Source organism: Arachis ipaensis, chromosome B7 (assembly GCF_059453495.1).
Source record: "Arachis ipaensis isolate K30076 ecotype BB chromosome B7, ASM5945349v1, whole genome shotgun sequence".
Classification (NCBI taxonomy): domain Eukaryota; kingdom Viridiplantae; phylum Streptophyta; class Magnoliopsida; order Fabales; family Fabaceae; genus Arachis; species Arachis ipaensis.
Genome location: NC_142442.1, coordinates 58,052,582 through 58,074,117, shown reverse-complemented (window position 1 = coordinate 58,074,117; position 21,536 = coordinate 58,052,582). Strand labels below are relative to the sequence as shown.

Sequence of the window (21,536 nt, the reverse complement as noted above, 5' to 3'; positions counted from 1 at the left end):
GTGTGACACTTTCACTTGGAATTGATGCAAGTATCTTGTAAGGATTAGAACCAAATTTTGTTGCATAGCAACACCAAACTTAGAATGCAACCACATGTCAATTTATTTGAAATAAAACTAAACGAAAAAAACTGTTATATGTTAAATACAATCACCAAGCTAAGAATCTATCATGAATAAGGATCTCTTGGTGATGTATTAACAAAAATAGTTAATGAAAGAAAGCACTAAAAACAAGTAAATGAATAGAGCAGAGAGAGAAACTAAATTATCCAAAATGACATTGCAAGGGGCATTATGATTATGCAGACAAGTAGTGTTGCTTGAATGAATTGCATAGAAAATAAGTGGCACACCAAACTTAGAATCTTGGTGTGTCACTTTCATTTTTGATTTGATGCAATCATCTATGAAGATGGAAAACAGTTTGTTGCATGGCAACACCAAACTTAGAATGTAACCATATGCCAATTTATTGAAATTTAAACAAAGCAAGGAAAAGAAATGTACCTACTGTCTACCTGTTCTTTACTTTCTTCCTCCTCTTCCAATTTGTTAAGAGAAATGACTTCAAAGGAGGAGAAGTTTCAACTACTGTCCCTTGCCTTGGTCTTTCCTCAGCAAGCTTCCTTTTGCAAATGGCTTGATTGATCTTGCTTGCTGGATCAGGGACAGGATTGGTGCTCTTGTTAGTTGCCTTCACTTCTTTGAATCCAAGTCTTGGTTGCTGTGTGATTATTGGAGTTTTGTATTCATCCAGAGCCTTTTGAATCGGTGGTTCCATGAACTCTTCCTCACTTGAGTGTAAATTTTCTGGAATGACTTCCTCACTTTCTTGCTTCTCCACTCCTTCCTTTGCACTCAACATTTGCTTTAATAGCTCTTTCATGGAGGAGGTTTGTTGATCTTCCCAAGCTTTCTTCATCTCCTCTTCATACCTTTCAATCATGGATTCAAGTGTTGAGGCGTTTTGGTCCAGGGGGATTTGAGGAGGTTGTGAGTGTTCAGGTTCTTTTGTCACCTCAAGTGCAGTTTCATTTTCAGCTATTTCCACCACCTCTTTCTTTTTCACTAAGAATTCACTTGACTCAGTAGCCTCTTCCTCTTGTTTTTCCTTCTTCTTCATTGCACTCAACAATTTGCCTAACTGTACTCCCATGTTTTTGATGGAGTTCTCTTGTTCTTTCTGGTATTTCTCTTTCTCCTCCGCAAGTCTTTTGAGCATGGACTCAAGATTTGAGAGTCTTTGGTTCATGGAAGTTTGTGTGGGTGGTGAGTTTTGGCAAGGATTTTGTGTGGAGACAAAGTCCAGTGATGAAGAATTTTCAGATGAAAAACTAGAAGGTGAGGTTGGAAAATTTTGTATAAGTGAATTGATAGTACGTTCGAGTGAAGATGGCTCTTGATAAGTGGAATATGGGCTCTCAACTGTTTTCTGGTTTTGCTCCCCCCAACCATCATTAGAATAGCAACTTGCATCATTTTGTGGTGGAGGAAGATATCCCATATGATTTTCTTGCTCATCTTGTGTCTCTGAAGCAAATCTCCATGAATTGGAGTGCTCAGAATTAGTATTCTCTTGGTGATATTCCCAGCCACCATTAGAGATTGGTGATGGTGGGTCATATTCCATGAAATTAATTTGATCATAAGATGAGTTGAACTCCATTTGAATTTTGGAAAACACAACACCAAGGAAAATTGAAATTCATATCTCAGAGATGAATTTCTTAGTGAGGCAATAACTTAAACACCTTGGTTTCAGCTTAGAACAGAGAATAAAAGTAAAGAGAATGCTTGATCTAGACTTCTCACCCACTTAATCATTGTTGATCTAAATCAATCCCCGGCAATGGCGCCAAAAACTTGATGGGAAAATTTGTGGAAAACTGAATTTTCCAAAACATCCAAAACTAACCGGCAAGTGTACCGGGTCGCATCAAGTAGTAAAACTCACGAGAGTGAGGTCGATCCCACGAGGATTGATGGATCAAGCAACTTTAGTGGGTGATTAGTTTAGTCAAGCTAACATTGAAGTGAAATTTGATGGAATGTAGCCAACAGAAAGTAAATGGCAGTGAATTAAAAGTTGCAGAAAGTAAATGAGCATAAACGTAAAGGGCAAGGAATGTAAATTGGCAAAATCTTAAATGACAAGAAATGTAAATTGCAAGAATCTTAAATGACAAGAAATGTAAATTGCATGAAATATAAAGGGGAGTGGGTGCTGGAAATGTAAAATTCAACAGGAATGTGTAAATAGCAATCAAACAGAGAAGTAAAAGATGCAGCAGATTCAAACAGATTTAGAAAATCACTTGAAAAGTCAAAACAGAAAGCAGCTTCGCTCAATTGCAAAATCTAAATGAGAGGTTGAAGATCTCAGGAGCTCAATGAGACTAGAAAATAAGTCTAGATCTCAATCCCTTCCTTGATCCAAATTTAGAATTCAATTGCAAGAAAAGTAAAGATCAAGCAGTAGAAGAAGCAAAAACCAAATTCAATTTCCAAAAGTTGCAGTAAAGTGAGACAGAAAGATCTCAAGGTGAGATTGAGACAGAATTTCCTCAATTCTTCAACCCAAGATTCAAAACAAAGAGAAAAACTAAAGAGAGAGAGTTCTCTATTCCTAATGCTCCCTCGTGGAGCCAGCCTCTCTGATGGAGCTCTGTAGCTCAAGTTATTCTTGTTGGAAGTATACCCCTTCAGGCTGTGGGGAGCAACATTTCCCAAGGTATTCCTTAGCCAACGTTTGACCTCACGTTTGAGGCAAACGTTGGCGCAAACGTTGAGCTCCTGGGTGGCTGTGCTGATGAAGCTTCCTTGATTTGGTCATAGGCCACGCTTTTAAAAGCGTGGCCTAAGGCTCCAAATGTGCTCCAACTTCAAAGTGTGCCTAAAATTCCTCTTTTCTTCTTTTTAGCTTATTTTGTGCTCTTTTTGCTTCTTTTTCTTCTTATTTCCTACAAAGTTTATCAAATCAAAAGATCAAAGAAATATACCATTTAAGCACCAAAGAATGCAATATTTAAGCACTAATCCTAAATTTCTTGTATGAAAAAGCATAGAAAAATATGACATGGTGACATGTCATCACAACACCAAACTTAAACCTTGCTTGTCCCCAAGCAAGAAAAGAATCATGCATTTAAAGATTGACAATCCAAGGTAAGAAGAGTAGCAACTCAATTTTCATGGTGAGCTAGTTTTCTAAGCATGCTACAATCACAAAAGAGATGTAAATGATTGATGTTTCTATCTAGCTCAATTTATGAAATCTTTCTCTTATATTTCTTCCTTGAAACAAGCTTTTGATTTTTCTTATTAGCTTCTCCTTTTGGGTGCTTTGCCCCATGAGTTAATAACAAAGCTATGACTTCTAAATGCTTTGTTTTCAAGTATTACCACTTGATACATAAGCACCACAAGCATTTGATTAGAGGACTTCATTAAGCACATTTTTCTTTTCTTTTCTTGACTCTCTAATCATTGATGCTCAGAGCCTTGAGCTTTGAGGGAGTGCTTTTTGCACTTTGAGCCTAACCTTGACTTCTAAGTATTTTGTTTTCAAGCATTTGGCTTGATACATAAATACCACAAGTACTTAGCAAATAAATTTCCATTGGTGCTCAGAGCCTTCAGCTTTCTCATTTTTTCCCTTTTTCTTTTCTTGCTCTTTTTTGCTTTTTCTTTCAAGGTTTTCATGATTTTCAAAAGATTTCACAAAACGTGCTAGATGAAAACTTCAATTAAATAAAATCTAATGTAATTAAGCAACAATCAAACATACTAGCTTTCCAATACTTTTATGCACATGCTAAATTCTTCTTTAATTCCTTGTTTGTTTATGATCATGATACTTTATTGCTTTTGAATTCACAAAACTCAAGTTGATAGTCATAATGGCATGGCAACATGTTACAAATCAAGATGCAAGCTATGCTTTATTCATACACACATGTAAACAGAAAAGATGAAGACAATCATGCATTTTAAGTGCTGGAAATAAATGAGGAGAAAAGGAACTCTACAACCTTGTAGTTCATCTTCATTATTGTTGTCCTTTTTCCTCTATTTTTTTCTCCTTCCCTTGCCAAACTTAGAATGCTTGCTCATCCTCAAGCAACAATTAGAACAATGGCTATGGGCCTAAGATGGATCATGAATGTCTTACACAATGAAAAGTTAGTAGTACATGTGTTCTAAGCAAGCAAAATTAAAGATAATAATCAAGGCACAAGAGACAGAGACATTGTGATTGCAAACTTAAGAAGGTAAGCATAATACTTTGCATAAAGAATAAGTGGCACACCAAACTTAGTGTGACACTTTCACTTGGAATTGATGCAAGTATCTTGTAAGGATTAGAACCAAATTTTGTTGCATAGCAACACCAAACTTAGAATGCAACCACATGTCAATTTATTTGAAATAAAACTAAACGAAAAAAACTGTTATATGTTAAATACAATCACCAAGCTAAGAATCTATCATGAATAAGGATCTCTTGGTGATGTATTAACAAAAATAGTTAATGAAAGAAAGCACTAAAAACAAGTAAATGAATAGAGCAGAGAGAGAAACTAAATTATCCAAAATGACATTGCAAGGGGCATTATGATTATGCAGACAAGTAGTGTTGCTTGAATGAATTGCATAGAAAATAAGTGGCACACCAAACTTAGAATCTTGGTGTGTCACTTTCATTTTTGATTTGATGCAATCATCTATGAAGATGGAAAACAGTTTGTTGCATGGCAACACCAAACTTAGAATGTAACCATATGCCAATTTATTGAAATTTAAACAAAGCAAGGAAAAGAAATGTACCTACTGTCTACCTGTTCTTTACTTTCTTCCTCCTCTTCCAATTTGTTAAGAGAAATGACTTCAAAGGAGGAGAAGTTTCAACTACTGTCCCTTGCCTTGGTCTTTCCTCAGCAAGCTTCCTTTTGCAAATGGCTTGATTGATCTTGCTTGCTGGATCAGGGACAGGATTGGTGCTCTTGTTAGTTGCCTTCACTTCTTTGAATCCAAGTCTTGGTTGCTGTGTGATTATTGGAGTTTTGTATTCATCCAGAGCCTTTTGAATCGGTGGTTCCATGAACTCTTCCTCACTTGAGTGTAAATTTTCTGGAATGACTTCCTCACTTTCTTGCTTCTCCACTCCTTCCTTTGCACTCAACATTTGCTTTAATAGCTCTTTCATGGAGGAGGTTTGTTGATCTTCCCAAGCTTTCTTCATCTCCTCTTCATACCTTTCAATCATGGATTCAAGTGTTGAGGCGTTTTGGTCCAGGGGGATTTGAGGAGGTTGTGAGTGTTCAGGTTCTTTTGTCACCTCAAGTGCAGTTTCATTTTCAGCTATTTCCACCACCTCTTTCTTTTTCACTAAGAATTCACTTGACTCAGTAGCCTCTTCCTCTTGTTTTTCCTTCTTCTTCATTGCACTCAACAATTTGCCTAACTGTACTCCCATGTTTTTGATGGAGTTCTCTTGTTCTTTCTGGTATTTCTCTTTCTCCTCCGCAAGTCTTTTGAGCATGGACTCAAGATTTGAGAGTCTTTGGTTCATGGAAGTTTGTGTGGGTGGTGAGTTTTGGCAAGGATTTTGTGTGGAGACAAAGTCCAGTGATGAAGAATTTTCAGATGAAAAACTAGAAGGTGAGGTTGGAAAATTTTGTATAAGTGAATTGATAGTACATTCGAGTGAAGATGGCTCTTGATAAGTGGAATATGGGCTCTCAACTGTTTTCTGGTTTTGCTCCCCCCAACCATCATTAGAATAGCAACTTGCATCATTTTGTGGTGGAGGAAGATATCCCATATGATTTTCTTGCTCATCTTGTGTCTCTGAAGCAAATCTCCATGAATTGGAGTGCTCAGAATTAGTATTCTCTTGGTGATATTCCCAGCCACCATTAGAAATTGGTGATGGTGGGTCATATTCCATGAAATTAATTTGATCATAAGATGAGTTGAACTCCATTTGAATTTTGGAAAACACAACACCAAGGAAAATTGAAATTCATATCTCAGAGATGAATTTCTTAGTGAGGCAATAACTTAAACACCTTGGTTTCAGCTTAGAACAGAGAATAAAAGTAAAGAGAATGCTTGATCTAGACTTCTCACCCACTTAATCATTGTTGATCTAAATCAATCCCCGGCAACGGCGCCAAAAACTTGATGGGAAAATTTGTGGAAAACTGAATTTTCCAAAACATCCAAAACTAACCGGCAAGTGTACCGGGTCGCATCAAGTAGTAAAACTCACGAGAGTGAGGTCGATCCCACGAGGATTGATGGATCAAGCAACTTTAGTGGGTGATTAGTTTAGTCAAGCTAACATTGAAGTGAAATTTGATGGAATGTAGCCAACAGAAAGTAAATGGCAGTGAATTAAAAGTTGCAGAAAGTAAATGAGCATAAACGTAAAGGGCAAGGAATGTAAATTGGCAAAATCTTAAATGACAAGAAATGTAAATTGCAAGAATCTTAAATGACAAGAAATGTAAATTGCATGAAATATAAAGGGGAGTGGGTGCTGGAAATGTAAAATTCAACAGGAATGTGTAAATAGCAATCAAACAGAGAAGTAAAAGATGCAGCAGATTCAAACAGATTTAGAAAATCACTTGAAAAGTCAAAACAGAAAGCAGCTTCGCTCAATTGCAAAATCTAAATGAGAGGTTGAAGATCTCTGGAGCTCAATGAGACTAGAAAATAAGTCTAGATCTCAATCCCTTCCTTGATCCAAATTTAGAATTCAATTGCAAGAAAAGTAAAGATCAAGCAGTAGAAGAAGCAAAAACCAAATTCAATTTCCAAAAGTTACAGTAAAGTGAGACAGAGAGATCTCAAGGTGAGATTGAGACAGAATTTCCTCAATTCTTCAACCCAAGATTCAAAACAAAGAGAAAAACTAAAGAGAGAGAGTTCTCTATTGCTAATGCTCCCTCGTGGAGCCAGCCTCTCTGATGGAGCTCTGTAGCTCAAGTTATTCTTGTTGGAAGTATACCCCTTCAGGCTGTGGGGAGCAACATTTCCCAAGGTATTCCTTAGCCAACGTTTGACCTCACGTTTGAGGCAAACGTTGGCGCAAACGTTGAGCTCCTGGGTGGCTGTGCTGATGAAGCTTCCTTGATTTGGTCATAGGCCACGCTTTTAAAAGCGTGGCCTAAGGCTCCAAAGTGTGCTCCAACTTCAAAGTGTGCCTAAAATTCTTCTTTTCTTCTTTTTAGCTTATTTTGTGCTCTTTTTGCTTCTTTTTCTTCTTAATTCCTACAAAGTTTATCAAATCAAAAGATCAAAGAAATATACCATTTAAGCACCAAAGAATGCAATATTTAAGCACTAATCCTAAATTTCTTGTATGAAAAAGCATAGAAAAACATGACATGGTGACATGTCATCACCCGTCTTCTCAGTGAAAATGGCCCTGATGCTCTGTCACAACATCGGCTAATCAGCTGTCGGTTCTCGATCATGTTGGAATAGGATCCATTGATCCTTTTGCGTCTGTCACACGCCCCACAATCACGAGTTTGAAGCTCGTCACAGTCATCCCTTCCCAGATCCTACTCGAAATACCACAGACAAGGTTTAGACTTTCTGGATCTCAGGAATGGCCGCCAATAATTCTAGCCTATACCACGAAGGTTCCAATCTTAGATTAGAAACCCAAGAGATACGCATTCAAGCCATTGCTAGTAGAACAGAGGTGGTTGTCAGGCACATGTTCATAGGTGAGAATGATGATGAGTGTCACGGATCATCACATTCATCAAGTTGAATAACGAATGAATATCTTGGAGAAGAAATAGACTTGAGTTGAATAGAAAAACAATAGTACTTGTATTAATTTATGAAGAACAGCAGAGCTCCACACCTTAATCTATGGTGTGTAGAAACTCCACCGTTAAAAATACATAAGAACAAGGTTCAGGCATGGCCGTGAGGCCAGCCCCAAATGTGAAAAGGTCTATGAAAGTATGAGTAAAGATCGATAGTATGAAAATACAATAGCAAAAGGTCCTATTTATAGAGAACTAGTAGCCTAGGGTTTACAGAAATCAGTAATTAATGCAGAAATCTTCTTCCGGGCCCACTTGGTGTGTGCTTGGGCTGAGCATTAAAGCTTCCATGTGTAGAGACTTTTCTTGGAGTTAAACGCCAGCTTTTGTGCCAGTTTGGGCGTTTAACTCCAACTTTTGTGCCAGTTTTGGAGTTAAATGCCAGAATTCTTGAGCTGACTTGGAACGCCTTTTGGGCCATCAAATCTTGGGCAAAGTATGAATTATTATATATTGCTGGAAAGCCCAGGATGTCTACTTTCCAACCCAATTGAGAGCGTGCCAATTGGGCTTGTGTAGCTCCAGAAAATCCACTTTGAGTGCAGGGAGGTCAGAATCCAACAGCATCTGCAGTCCTTTTTCAGCATCTGAATCAGATTTTTGCTCAGGTCCCTCAATTTCAGCCAGAAAATACCTAAAATCACAGAAAAACACACAAATTTATAGTAAAGTCCAGAAATATGATTTTTAAATAAAAACTAATAAAAATATAATAAAAACTAATTAAAATATACTAAAAACATACTAAAAACAATGCCAAAAAGCGTATAAATTATCCGCTCATCACAACACCAAACTTAAATTGTTGCTTGTCCCCAAGCAACTGAAAATTAAATAGGATAAAAAGAAGAGAATATAAAATGAATTCCAAAAACATCTATGAAGATCAGTATTAATTAGATGAGCGGGGCTTTTAGCTTTTTGCTTCTGAACAATTTTGGCATCTCGCTTTATCCTTTGAAGTTCAGAATGATTGGCATCTATAGGAACTCAGAATCCAGATAGTGTTATTGATTCTCCTAGTTAAGTATGTTGATTCTTGAACACAGCTACTTTATGAGTCTTAGCCGTGACCCTAAACATTTTGTTTTCCAGTATTACCACCGGATACATAAATGCCACAGACACATAACTGGGTGAACCTTTTCAGATTGTGACTCAGCTTTGCTAGAGTCCCCAATTAGAGGTGTCCAGAGCTCTTAAGCACACTCTTTTTGCTTTGGACCTCGACTTTAACTGCTCAGTCTCAAGTTTTCACTTGACACCTTCACGCCACAAGCACATGGTTAGGGACAGCTTGGTTTAGCCGCTTAGGCTAGGATTTTATTCCTCTGGGCCCTCCTATCCACTGATGCTCAAAGCCTTGGATCCTTTTTATCACCCTTGCCTTTTGGTTTAAAGGGGTATTGGCTTTTTCTGCTTGCTTTTTTTTTTTGCAAGCTTTTCACTGCTTTTTCTTGCTTCAAGAATCAATTGTATGATTTTTCAGATCACCAGATAACATTTCTCCTTTTCCTTTCATTCTTTCAAGAGCCAACAATTTTAACATTCATAAACAATCAAATTCAAAAATATGCACTGTTCAAGCATTCATTCAGAAAGACAATAGTATTTCCGCCACATCAAAATAATTAAACTGTTTTAAAATTTGAAATTCATGCACTTCTTTTTCTTTTTCAATTAAAAATATTTTTCATTTAAGAAAGGTGATGGATTCATTTTCATAGCTTTAAGGCATAGACACTAATGATCATGTAATAAAGACACAAACATAAATAAACATAAAGCATAATTTTCGAAAAACAGGAAAATAAAGAACAAGGAAGTTAAAGAACGGGTCCACCTTAGTGATGGCGGCTTGTTCTTCCTCTTGAAGATCTTATGGAGTGCTTGAGCTCCTCAATGTCTCTTCCTTGCCTTTGTTGCTCCTCTCTCATGGTTCTTTGATCTTCTCTAATTTCATGGAGGATGATGGAATGCTCTTGGTGCTCCACCCTTAGTTGTCCCATGTTGGAACTTAATTCTCCTAGGGAGGTGTTGATTTGCTCCCAATAGTTTTGTGGAGGAAGATGCATCCCTTGAGGCATCTCAGGGATTTCATGATGAGGAATTTCCTCATGCTATTGATGAGCTTCTCTTGTTTTCTCCATCCTTTTCTTAGTGATGGGTTTGTCCTCATCAATGAGAATGTCTCCCTCTATGTCAATTCCAACCGAATTGCAAAGGTGACAAATGAGATGAGGGAAGGCTAACCTTGCCACAGTGGAGGACTTGTCCGCCACCTTGTAGAGTTCTTGGGATATAACCTCATGAACTTCCACTTCCTCTCCAATCATGATGCTATGTATCATGATGGCCCGGTCTATAGTAGCTTCGAATCGGTTGCTAGTGGGAATGATTGAGCGTTGGATGAACTCCAACCATCCCCTAGCCACGGGCTTGAGGTCATGCCTTCTTAGTTGAACCGGCTTCCCTCTTGAATCTCTCTTCCATTGAGCGCCCTCTTCACATATGTCCATGAGGACTTGGTCCAACCTTTGATCAAAGTTGACCCTTCTAGTGTAGGGGTGTGCATCTCCTTGCATCATGGGCAAGTTGAATGCCAACCTTGCATTTTCCGGATTAAAATCCAAGTATTTCCCATGGACCATTGTAAGCCAATTCTTGGGGTCCGGGTTCACACTTTGATCATGGTTCTTGGTGATCCATGCATTGGCATAGAACTCTTGAACCATTAAGATTCCGACTTGTTAAATGGGGTTGGTGAGAACTTCCCAACCTCTTCTTTAGATCTCATGTCGGATCTCCGGATACTCATTCTTTTTGAGTTTGAAAGGGACCTCGGGGATCACTTTCTTCTTGGCCACAACTTCATAGAAGTGGTCTTGATGCACCCTTGAGAGGAATCTCTCCATCTCCCATGACTCGGAGGTAGAAGCTTTTGCCTTCCCTTTCCTCTTTCTAGAGGTTTCTCTGGCCTTTGGTGCCATAAATGGTTATGGAAAAATAAAAAGCTTTAGCTTTTACCACAGCAAACTTAGAAGGTTGCTCGTCCTCGAGCAAAAGAATAAAGAAGAGAGTAGAAGAAGAAGAAATAGAGGATATGGAGGGGGCTTTGTGTTTCGGCCATTATGGGTGGGTTTGGATGGAAAAGTGATTTGAATTTGAATGGTGAGGTAGGTGGGGTTTTATGAAGGATGGATGTGACTGGTGAAGAGAATGGTGGGATTTGATGGGTGAGGGGTTTTTGGGGAAGAGGTATTGAGGTGATTGGTGAATGGGTGAAGAAAAGAGAGAGAGGTGGGGTAGGTGGGGATCCTGTGGGGTCCACAGATCCTGAGGTGTCAAGGATTTCTCATCCCTGCACCATGTGGCATGCAAAACGCCCCTTGCTGCCAATCCTGGCGTTAAACACCAGGCTGCTGCACATTTCTGGTGTTTAACGCCAGCTTCTTGCCCATTCCTGGCGTTAAACGCCAGTCTGGTGCCCTTTTCTGGCGTTAAATGCCCAGAATGGTGCCAGACTGGGCGTTTAACGGCCATTCTACTACCTTTACTGGCGTTTAAACGCCAGTAACTATCTCCTCCAGGGTGTTCTATTTTTCATTCTGTTTTTCCTTTGTTTTTGCTTTTTCAATTGTTTTTGTGACTTCACACGATCATCAACCTACAGAAAACATAAAATAACAATAGAAAATAGAAATTTAACATAGATAAGTAAAGATTGGGTTGCCTCCCAACAAGCGCTTCTTTAATGTCAATAGCTTGACAGTGGCTCTCATGGAGCCTCACAGATGTTCAGAGCAATGTTGGAACCTCCCAACACCAAACTTAGAGTTTGAATGTGGGGGTTCAACACCAAACTTAAAGTTTGGTTGTGGTCTCCCAACACCAAACTTAGAGTTTGACTGTAGGGGCTCTGTTTGACTCTGTATTGAGAGAAGCTCTTCATGCTTCCTCTCCATGGTGACAGAGGGATATCCTTGAGCTTTAAACACAAGGGAGTCTTCATTCACTTGAATGATCAATTCTCCTTTGTCAACATCAATCACAGCTTTTGCTGTGGCTAGGAAGGGTCTGCCAAGGATGATGGATTCATCCATACACTTCCCAGTCTCTAGGATTATGAAATCAGCAGGGATGTAATGGTCTTCAACCTTTACCAAGACATCCTCTACAAGTCTATAAGCCTGTTTCTTTGAATTGTCTGCCATCTCCAGTGAGATTCTTGCAGCTTGTACCTCAATGATCCCTAGCTTCTCCATTACAGAGAGAGGCATAAGGTTTATACTTGATCACAGGTCACACAGAGCCTTCTCAAAGGTCATAGTGCCTATGGTACAAGGGATTGAGAATTTTCCAGGATCTTGTCTCTTCAGAGGTAATTTCTGCCTACTCAAGTCATCCAGTTCTTTGATGAGCAATGGAGGTTCATTCTCCCAAGTCTCATTACCAAACAACCTGGCATTTAGCTTCATGATTGCTCCAAGGTACTTAGCAACTTGCTCTTCAGTAACATCTTCATCCTCTTCAGAGGAAGAATATTCATCAGAGCTCATGAATGGCAGAAGTAAATTTAATGGAATCTCTATGGTCTTAGTCTGAGCCTCAGATTCCCATGGTTTCTCATTAGGAAATTCCATGGAGGTCAGTGGACGTCCATTGAAGTCTTCCTCAGTGGAGATCACTGCCTCTTCCTCCTCTCCAGGTTCGGCCATATGAGACGTGTTTATGGCCTTGCACTCTCTCTTTGGATTCTCTTCTGTATTGCTTGGGAGAGTACTAGGAGGGAGTTCAGTAATTTTCTTACTCAGCTGACCCACTTGTGCCTCCAAATTTCTAATGAAGGACCTTGTTTCAGTTATGAAACTTTGAGTGGTTTTAATTAGATCAGAGACATTGGTTGCTAAGTCAGAGGGGCTCTGCTTAGAATTCTCTGTCTGTTGTTGAGAAGATGATGGAAAAGGCTTGCCATTGCTAAACCTGTTTCTTCCACCATTGTTGTTGTTGAAACCTTGTTGAGGTCTCTGTTGATCCTTCCATGAGAGATTTGGGTGATTTCTCCATGAAGGATTATAGGTGTTTCCATAGGGTTCTCCCATGTAATTCACCTCTTCCATTGTTGGGTTCTCAGGATCATAAGCTTCTTCTTCAGAGGAAGCTTCCTTAGTACTGCATGTTGCTGCTTGCATTCCAGACAGACTCTGAGAAATCATATTGACTTGTTGAGTCAATATTTTATTCTGAGCCAATATGGGATTCAGAATATCAATCTCAAGAACTCCTTTCTTCTGATTTGTCCCATTATTCACAGGGTTCCTTTTAGAAGTGTACATGAATTGGTTATTTGCAACCATTTTAATGAGTTCCTGAGCTTCTGCAGGCGTCTTCTTCAGATGAAGAGATCCTCCAGCAGAGCTATCCCATGACATCTTGGATAGTTCAGACAGACCATCATAGAAAATTCCTATGATGCTCCATTCAGAAAGCATGTCAGAAGGACACCTTTTGATCAATTGCTTGTATCTTTCCCATGCTTCATAGAGGGATTCTCCTTTCTTCTGTCTGAAGGTTTGGACTTTCACTCTAAGCTTGCTCAATTTTTGAGGTGGAAAGAACTTTGCCAAGAAGGCATTGACTAGCTTTTCCCAAGAGTTCAGGCTTTCTTTAGGTTGTGAATCCAACCATGTCCTAGCTCTGTCTCTTACAGTAAAAGGAAAAAGCATAAGTCTGTAGACTTCAAGGTCAACTCTATTGGTCTTGACAGTGGCACAGATTTGCAAGAATTCAACTAAGAACTGATGAGGATCTTCCAATGGAAGTCCATGAAACTTGCAATTCTATTACATTAAAGAAACTAATTGAGGCTTAAGCTCAAAGTTGTTTGCTCCAATGGCAGGGATTGAGATGCTTCTCCCATAGAAGTTGGGAGTAGGTGCAGTAAAGTCACCAAGCACCTTCCTTGCATTGTTGGCATTGTTGTTTTTGGCTGCCATGGTTTCTTCTTCCTTGAAGAGCTCTGTTAGGCCCTCTAAAGAGAGATGTTCTTTAGCTTCTCTTAGCTTTCTCTTCAAGGTCCTTTCAGGTTCAGGATCAGCTTGAACAAGTATGCCTTTATCTTTGCTCCTACTCATATAAAAGAGAAGAGAACAAGAAAGTAGGGAATCCTCTATGTCACAGTATAGAGATTCCTTGAGGTGTCAGAGGAAAAGAAGAATAGAAGGAGGAGGTAGATGGAAGAGAATTCGAACATATAAAGAAGGAGGGAGTTCGAATTGTACCTTGAGGAGGAGTGTTTGTCCTTTAAATAGAAGGATGTGAGAAGAGGGGAAAAATTTTCAAAAATAAATTAAAAGATTTTGAAATAATTAAAAGAAATTTGAAAATTTGATTGAGATTTTCGAAAATTTAGATTGGGAAAGAAATAAAGTGATTTTTGAAAAAGATTTTGAAATTAGAAATTAAAAAGATATGATTGAAAATTAATTTTGAAAAAGATGTGATTGAAAAGATATGATTGAAAAGATATGATTGAAAATCAATTTAGAAAAAGAAAGCTTTTTAAAATTAAAGTTGATTACTTGACTAACAAGAAATTAAAAGATATGATTCTAAAATTTAAAGTTTGATCCTTTCTTAATAGGCAAGTAACAACTTGAAAATTTTGAAGTAAATCTTGAATTGAAGCAAGGATTTTTGAAAATAGTGAAAATAAATATAAAATGGAAAGAAATTGATTTTGAAAGAGATATGATTGAAAAGATATGATTTCAAAAAGATTTGATTTTGAAAAATTATGAAAACTTGAAAAAAATGTGAATTAAAAACAAAATCTTCCCTCTAGTGTCATCCTGGCGTTAAACGCCCAGAATGAACCATTCTGGCGTTTAACGCCCAAATCTCTACCTTTTTGGGTGTTAAACCCCCAGCCAGGTACCCTGGCTGGCGTTTAAACGCCAGTTTTCCTTTTTTCACTCGGCGTTTTGAATGCCCAGCTTTTTCTGTTTGATTCCTCTGCTGAATGTTCTGAATCTTCAATTTACTGTATTATTGACTTGAAAAGACATAGTTTTAAAAAATATTTTTGAATTTTTGATGATGGGAATCAATAAAAATGCAACTAAGATCAAATAAACAATGCATGTAAGACACCAAACTTAAAATTTTGTATACTAAGGACTATAACAATGCAAAAATGCATGTAAGAAACAACAAAATATACAAAACAAGAGAATTTGAAGATCAGAGCAATGAAATCATCAAGAACAACTTGAAGATCAATGAAGAACATATTGCATATTTTCGAAAAATGCAAGAAGAATAAAGACATGCAATTGACTCCAAACTTAAAAATTGATACTAGACTCAAACAAGAAACATAAAAATATTTTTGATTTTATGGTTTTATAAATTTTTTTGTGATTTTTGAAAATTATATAGAAAAGAAAATAAAGAGAATCAAAACTTTTAATAAGAATTCCAGGAATCATGCAATGTTAGTTTAAAGCTTCAGTCTAAAAAGATTAGACATGTTTGGCCAAGCTTCAGCAGGACATTACATTCAATAGCTAAATTGATGAGAATCAATCAGCTTTTGTGATGGTGGGAACATCACCTTGAAACTCTAGAATTCATTCTTAAAAATTCTGAAGAAAAAAATACCTAATCTAAGCAACAAGATGAACCGTCAGTTGTCCAAACTCGAACAATCCCCGGCAACGGTGCCAAAAACTTGGTGCACGAAATTATGATCATCAACAATGGTGCCAAAGACTTGGAGCTCTCAAACGTGAATCACACTTTGTCACAATTCCGCACAACTAACCAGCAAGTGCACTGGGTCGTCCAAGTAATACCTTACGTGAGTAAGGGTCGATCCCACGGAGATTGTCGGCTTGAAGCAAGCTATGGTCATCTTGTAAATCTCAGTCAGGCAGATTCAAATGGTTATGGAGTTTAAGGTGATGAAAATAAACATAAAATAAAGATAGAGATACTAATGTAATTCATTGGTGGATTTCAGATAAGCGTATGAAGATGCTTTGTTCCCCTTGAACCTCTGCTTTCCTATTGCCTTTTTCCAATCATTCATACTCCTTTCCATGCCAAGCTTTATGTTGGGCATCACCATTGTCAATGGCTACATCCCGTCCTCTCAGTGAAAATGGCCCTGATGCTCTGTCACAATATCGGCTAATCAGCTGTCGGTTCTTGATCATGTCGGAATAGGATCCATTGATCCTTTTGCGTCTGTCACACGCCCCACAATCGCGAGTTTGAAGCTCGTCACAGTCATCCCTTCCCAGATCCTACTCGGAACACCATAGACAAGGTTTAGACTTTCTGGATCTCAGGAATGGCCGCCAATAATTCTAGCCTATACCACGAAGGTTCCATTCTTAGATTAGAAACCCAAGAGATACGCATTCAAGCCATTGCTAGTAGAACAGAGGTGGTTGTCAGGCACATGTTCATAGGTGAGAATGATGATGAGTGTCACGGATCGTCACATTCATCAAGTTGAAGAACGAATGAATATCTTGGAGAAGAAATAGACTTGAGTTGAATAGAAAAACAATAGTACTTGTATTAATTTATGAAGAACAGCAGAGCTCCACACCTTAATCTATGGTGTGTAAAAACTCCACCGTTAAAAATACATAAGAACAAGGTTCAGGCATGGCCGTGAGGCCATCCCCAAACGTGAAAAGGTCTATGAAAGTATGAGTAAAGATCGATAGTATGAAAATACAATAGCAAAAGGTCCTATTTATAGAGAACTAGTAGCCTAGGGTTTACAGAAATCAGTAATTAATGCAGAAATCTTCTTCCGGGCCCACTTGGTGTGTGCTTGGGCTGAGCATTGAAGCTTCCATGTGTAGAGACTTTTCTTGGAGTTAAACGCCAGCTTTTGTGCCAGTTTGGGCGTTTAACTCCAGCTTTTGTGCTAGTTTTGGAGTTAAACGCCAGAATTCTTGAGCTGACTTGGAATGCCTGTTTGGGCCATCAAAGCTTGGGCAAAGTTTGGGCTATTATATATTTCTGGAAAGCCCAGGATGTCTACTTTCCAACGCAATTGAGAGCGCGCCAATTGGGCTTCTGTAGCTCCAGAAAATCCACTTTGAGTGCAGGGAGGTCAGAATCCAACAGCATCTGCAGTCCTTTTTCAGCCTCTGAATTAGATTTTTGCTCAAGTCCCTCAATTTCAGCCAGAAAATACCTGAAATCATAGAAAAATACACAAAATCATAGTAAAGTCCAGAAATATGATTTTTAAATAAAAACTAATAAAAATATAATAAAAACTAATTAAAATATACTGAAAACATATTAAAAACAATGCTAAAAAGCGTATAAATTATCCGCTCATCAGCGCCGTTACCAAGGAATGAAAAATCACGATTTTGTGCACCAGTGGCTCAATATCTGGAAGGTTCTTATTGAGGGTCTCATATGGGGGGCTTTGGTTGTAGTTCCTCCTTGACTCCTTGAACATGTTGCACCATTTCTACTTCTTCTTTGTCTTTCAAGCATGGACTTAGAAGCTTTGGATATGGCTCATTGAGTGCCTCCTTCAAGTTTGGATCTCTGACATTAACCTTCATGCATTCCTCTTCTTGAGTGGGATCATGCAAGCTCTTGAAGACATGAAACACTAGGTGCTCATCATGTACTCTTAGCATCAATTCTCCTTTTTAAACATCTATTAATGCTCTGCCCGTAGCTAAGAAGGCCCTCCCCAGAATGATGGGAGTGTTGAAATCCTCCTCCATGTCTAGGATGACAAAGTCAGTTGGAAGAAAAAATTTCCCCACTCTTACTAGAACATTCTCCACAACCCCAACTGCTTGCTTAATGAATTTATTGGCCATTTGAAGAGCTATTTGTGTAGGTTTCAATTCATGAATTTGGAGCTTCTTCATTAAAGATAGGGGCATGAGATTTATGCTTGCACCAAGGTCACAAAATACTTTCTCAATTGTCGTTTTACCTATGGTACAGGGGATATGAAAGGTCCCTCGATCCTTCCTCTTTCTTGGCAAATCCCTTTGGACTATGGCGCTACACTCCCTGGTCATCACAATAATTTGTCCTTCCTTCAAGGATATTTTCTTTGTCAACACTTCCTTCATAAACTTAGCATATAGTGGCATCTGTTCAAGGAATTCTATGAAAAGAATGTTGATGCAGAGTGTCTTAAATATCTCCAAAAATCGGAGTATTACTTCTCCTGGTTCTCTTTCTTAAACCTTTGAGGATATGGAAGTTTGGGGACTGATGAGCGGATATTTTATGCACTTTTTGGCATCATTTTCATATAGTTTTTAGCATGTTTTGTTTAAGTTTTATTATATTTTCATAGGTTTTAGTGTTAAATTCACATTTTTTAGATTCTACTTTGCGTTTGTGTGTTTTTATGCAATTTCAGGTATTTTCTGGCTAAAATTGAGGAGCTGGAGTAAAAGTCTGATTCAGAGACAAAGAAAGCACTACAGATGCTGTCCGGATCTAACCTCCTTGCACTTGAAAGAACTTTTCTAAAGATACAGAGGTCCAACTGGAGCGTTCTCAACGGCCATGAAAACCTGACTTTTATATCTTTCCAAAAATGTATAATAGTTGATACTTTGCTTCAGATTTGAAGGCCCAAAACTGGCGTCCAACACCAGCCTCTTGCCTCATTCCAGGCATCGAGCGCCCAAAGGAGGAGACCAGCATCCAAACGCCCAAAAAGGACTCCCTACCCAGCGTTCAATGCCTTAGAGGCCTCCTAGCATGTGGATCTCATCAAAGCTCATCCCAAACACTCACCAAGTGGGCCCCGGAAGTGGATTTTAGCATTAGAAAGTCTGTTTTACCCTTCTTATGTAATCCTTAGTCATTAGTTTAGTATTTAAGGGATATTTTACATAATCTCTATAGACTTTCAGCCATATTTTCGTTTATCATTGTATTTTCTATCAGTATGAGTGTCTAAATCTCCTAGGTTGAGGTGGGGAGCCCTGCTGAGTTTTATGGATTAATAAAAGTACTACTGTTCTTTCTCAACTCGTGTTTGATTCTCTATTCTAAGATGTATGTTCATTCTTCATCAATATGAATGCGTTGAACTGGCATAAGGTTATCACATTCTACTTGGGTTTGGAGTGGGTCTTTCATCGGACAATGATGAACCACCTGCTTGATTATACATCTCTTAGACGGCTAATCCACGACTTCGTTGGGGACTTCTCGAGACACCAGTTCAGCCGAAGTATGGGGAGATTAGGGTTTCTGTGGTAGCATTCTCTGATCTGGAGGATCCGACCTTGTCTGTAGCATTTTGAGTAGGATCACCAAAGAGAATAGACTGCAGGAGCTTCACCCTCAATCAGAATGGATCCGCACTAACCCTGGGGTTCATATCTAGAAGATTATTGGCAACTGCTCAAACCAACGTCAATCAGATAAAGCCTGCCATAGAAGAAATCATTCACACTTGAAGAAGATACAAATACCAGAGTTAATCCAGTAGGACAAAGCATCTCCAAGCCTTAACCACCTTCTTATCATAATATACACGACTTCTGAGTTCTAATTACCCTTTTTCTTTATTTTATTTTATGCAATCACAAACATACCAACATCTTCTTATAATCAAACCTTGTAATTCCATCTTCCAAATCCAACAACTCTTCTATCCACCTGACTAAGACCTGCAAGATAACCATAACTTGCTTCAAACCACAGTCCTTGTGGGATCGATCCTGACTCATTCAGGTATTACTGGACGACCCAGTGCACTTGCTGGTTCAGTTGTACGAAGCGTGGAGATTCGCACACCAAGTTTTTGGCGCCGTTGTCGGGGATTATTCGAGTTTGGACAACTGACGGATTATCTTGTTTCCTAGATCAGGTATTGTCTTTAATTTTGTTAGAGTCTTTTATTTTATTTTATTTTATTTTGAAAAATCAAAAACCTTTTTCAAAAAAAATTTCTTTTCTTTGTTTAATCTTTGTTTTTGGTTTGAGTCTTTTGTTTTTGTTTTTGTTGAAATTTTTGAATTTTTTGAGTCTTTCTTTCTAAAAATTTTCAAAAATAGTTTCTTTTATTTAAATCTTGTGTTAATCTTTAAGTTTGGTGTCTTCTTATGTCTTTTTCTTTGAAATTTTTGAAAATTTTGTATTTGATTTTCAAAAATTTTAAGTTTGGTGTCTTTTGCATGTTCTTGTGTTCTTTGAATTTTTTTAGTTTTGTTATTGGTATTCTTCTTGATCTTCAAAATGTTCTTGTTTTTCTTTTTATTTTGATCTTAAAATTTTTATGTTTGGTGTCTCTTTGTGTTTTTCTTGTTAATTTTTGCACACTAGGTCCCTTTAGATCTAAAAATTTTAAGTTTGGTGTCTTTTTGTTGTTTTTCTTTTTCTTCATTAAATTCAAAAATAAAAAAATATCTTTTATATCTTTATTTTAATTAAATTTTTGGAATTTTCAATAAAAATTTAGATTTTAATTTTAAATTTTTATCTTATCTTATCTTAGTTTTCAAATTTCAAAATCATATCTTATCTTTTTATCTTTCTTTATAATTCAAAAGATTTACTTTATTTCAAATTTTAAAATTCAATTTTGAAATTCAAAATTTAGATTTCAAATTTCAAATTTCAAAATAAAACATTTTTAAAAATTAAATCTTTTTCAAATCTTTATCTTATCTTGTTGACTTTTTCAAAATTCAAATTTCAATTTCAAAACTCAAAATTTAAAATTTAATTTTTAAATTTCAAATTTTGAATTCAAATCTTTTCTAATCCACATTAATTCCTGAAATCTACAAACTTATGCTCTTTGCTTTTTCTGTAAGAGACAGAGCTAAGATATGGTTGGATTCTCAACCAAAAGAGATCCTAGACTCTTGGAAAAAACTGGTTAATGCTTTCTTGGCTAAATTCTTTGCCCCTCAAAGGATGAGCAAAATTAGAGTGGAAGTTCAAACCTTCAGACAAAGAGAAGGTGAATCCCTCTATGAAGCTTGGGAAAGATACAAGGAATTGATCAGGAGGTGTCCTCCTGACATGCTCTCAGAATTGTCTATCATAGGAATTTTCTATGATGGGCTGTCTGTGATGTCCGAAATATCATTGGACAACTCTGCAGGTGGATCACTCTATTTGAAAAAAATGCCTACAGAAGCAAGAGAACTCATTGAGATGGTTGCAAACAACCAATTCATGTATACCTCTGAGAGAAATCCTGTAAACAATGGAATCTCTCAGAAGAAAGGAGTTCTTGAAGTTGATAATCTGAAAGCTATATTGGCTCAGAATAAGATCTTGACCCAGCAGGTCAATATGATCTCTCAGCATATGACAGGAATGCAAGCTGCAGCTGGCAGCACTCAGGAAGCTTCTTCTGAAGTAGAAGCTTATGATCCTGATCAATCCACCCTGGAGGACTTGAATTATATAGGAGAATCCTATGGAAACACCTACAACCCTTCATGGAGGATTCATCCTAACCTTTCATGGAAGGATCAACAGAAGCCTCAACAAGGCTTCAATAATAATCAAGGTGGAAGGAATCGGCATAGGTTCAACAATAGGCCACTATTCCCATCTTCTCAAGGGAATATGGAGACTTCTAAGCAGAGCCTTTATGACTTAGTCACTCTAGTCTCCAACCTCTCTAAGACCACTCAT

At 37.8% G+C, this 21,536-nt stretch overlaps 2 non-coding genes across 2 annotated transcripts; one reads left to right on the top strand and one right to left on the bottom strand.

Moving 5' to 3' along the window:
• Window positions 1–13,342: 13,342 nt before the first annotated feature.
• On the top strand, window positions 13,343–13,450 carry LOC148552716 (small nucleolar RNA R71). Its single transcript, XR_015893350.1, has one exon. It is a non-coding gene; the product is annotated as a small nucleolar RNA R71 (small nucleolar RNA).
• Window positions 13,451–20,810: 7,360 nt separating this feature from the next.
• On the bottom strand, window positions 20,811–20,919 carry LOC148552715 (small nucleolar RNA R71). Its single transcript, XR_015893420.1, has one exon. It is a non-coding gene; the product is annotated as a small nucleolar RNA R71 (small nucleolar RNA).
• Window positions 20,920–21,536: the final 617 nt, after the last annotated feature.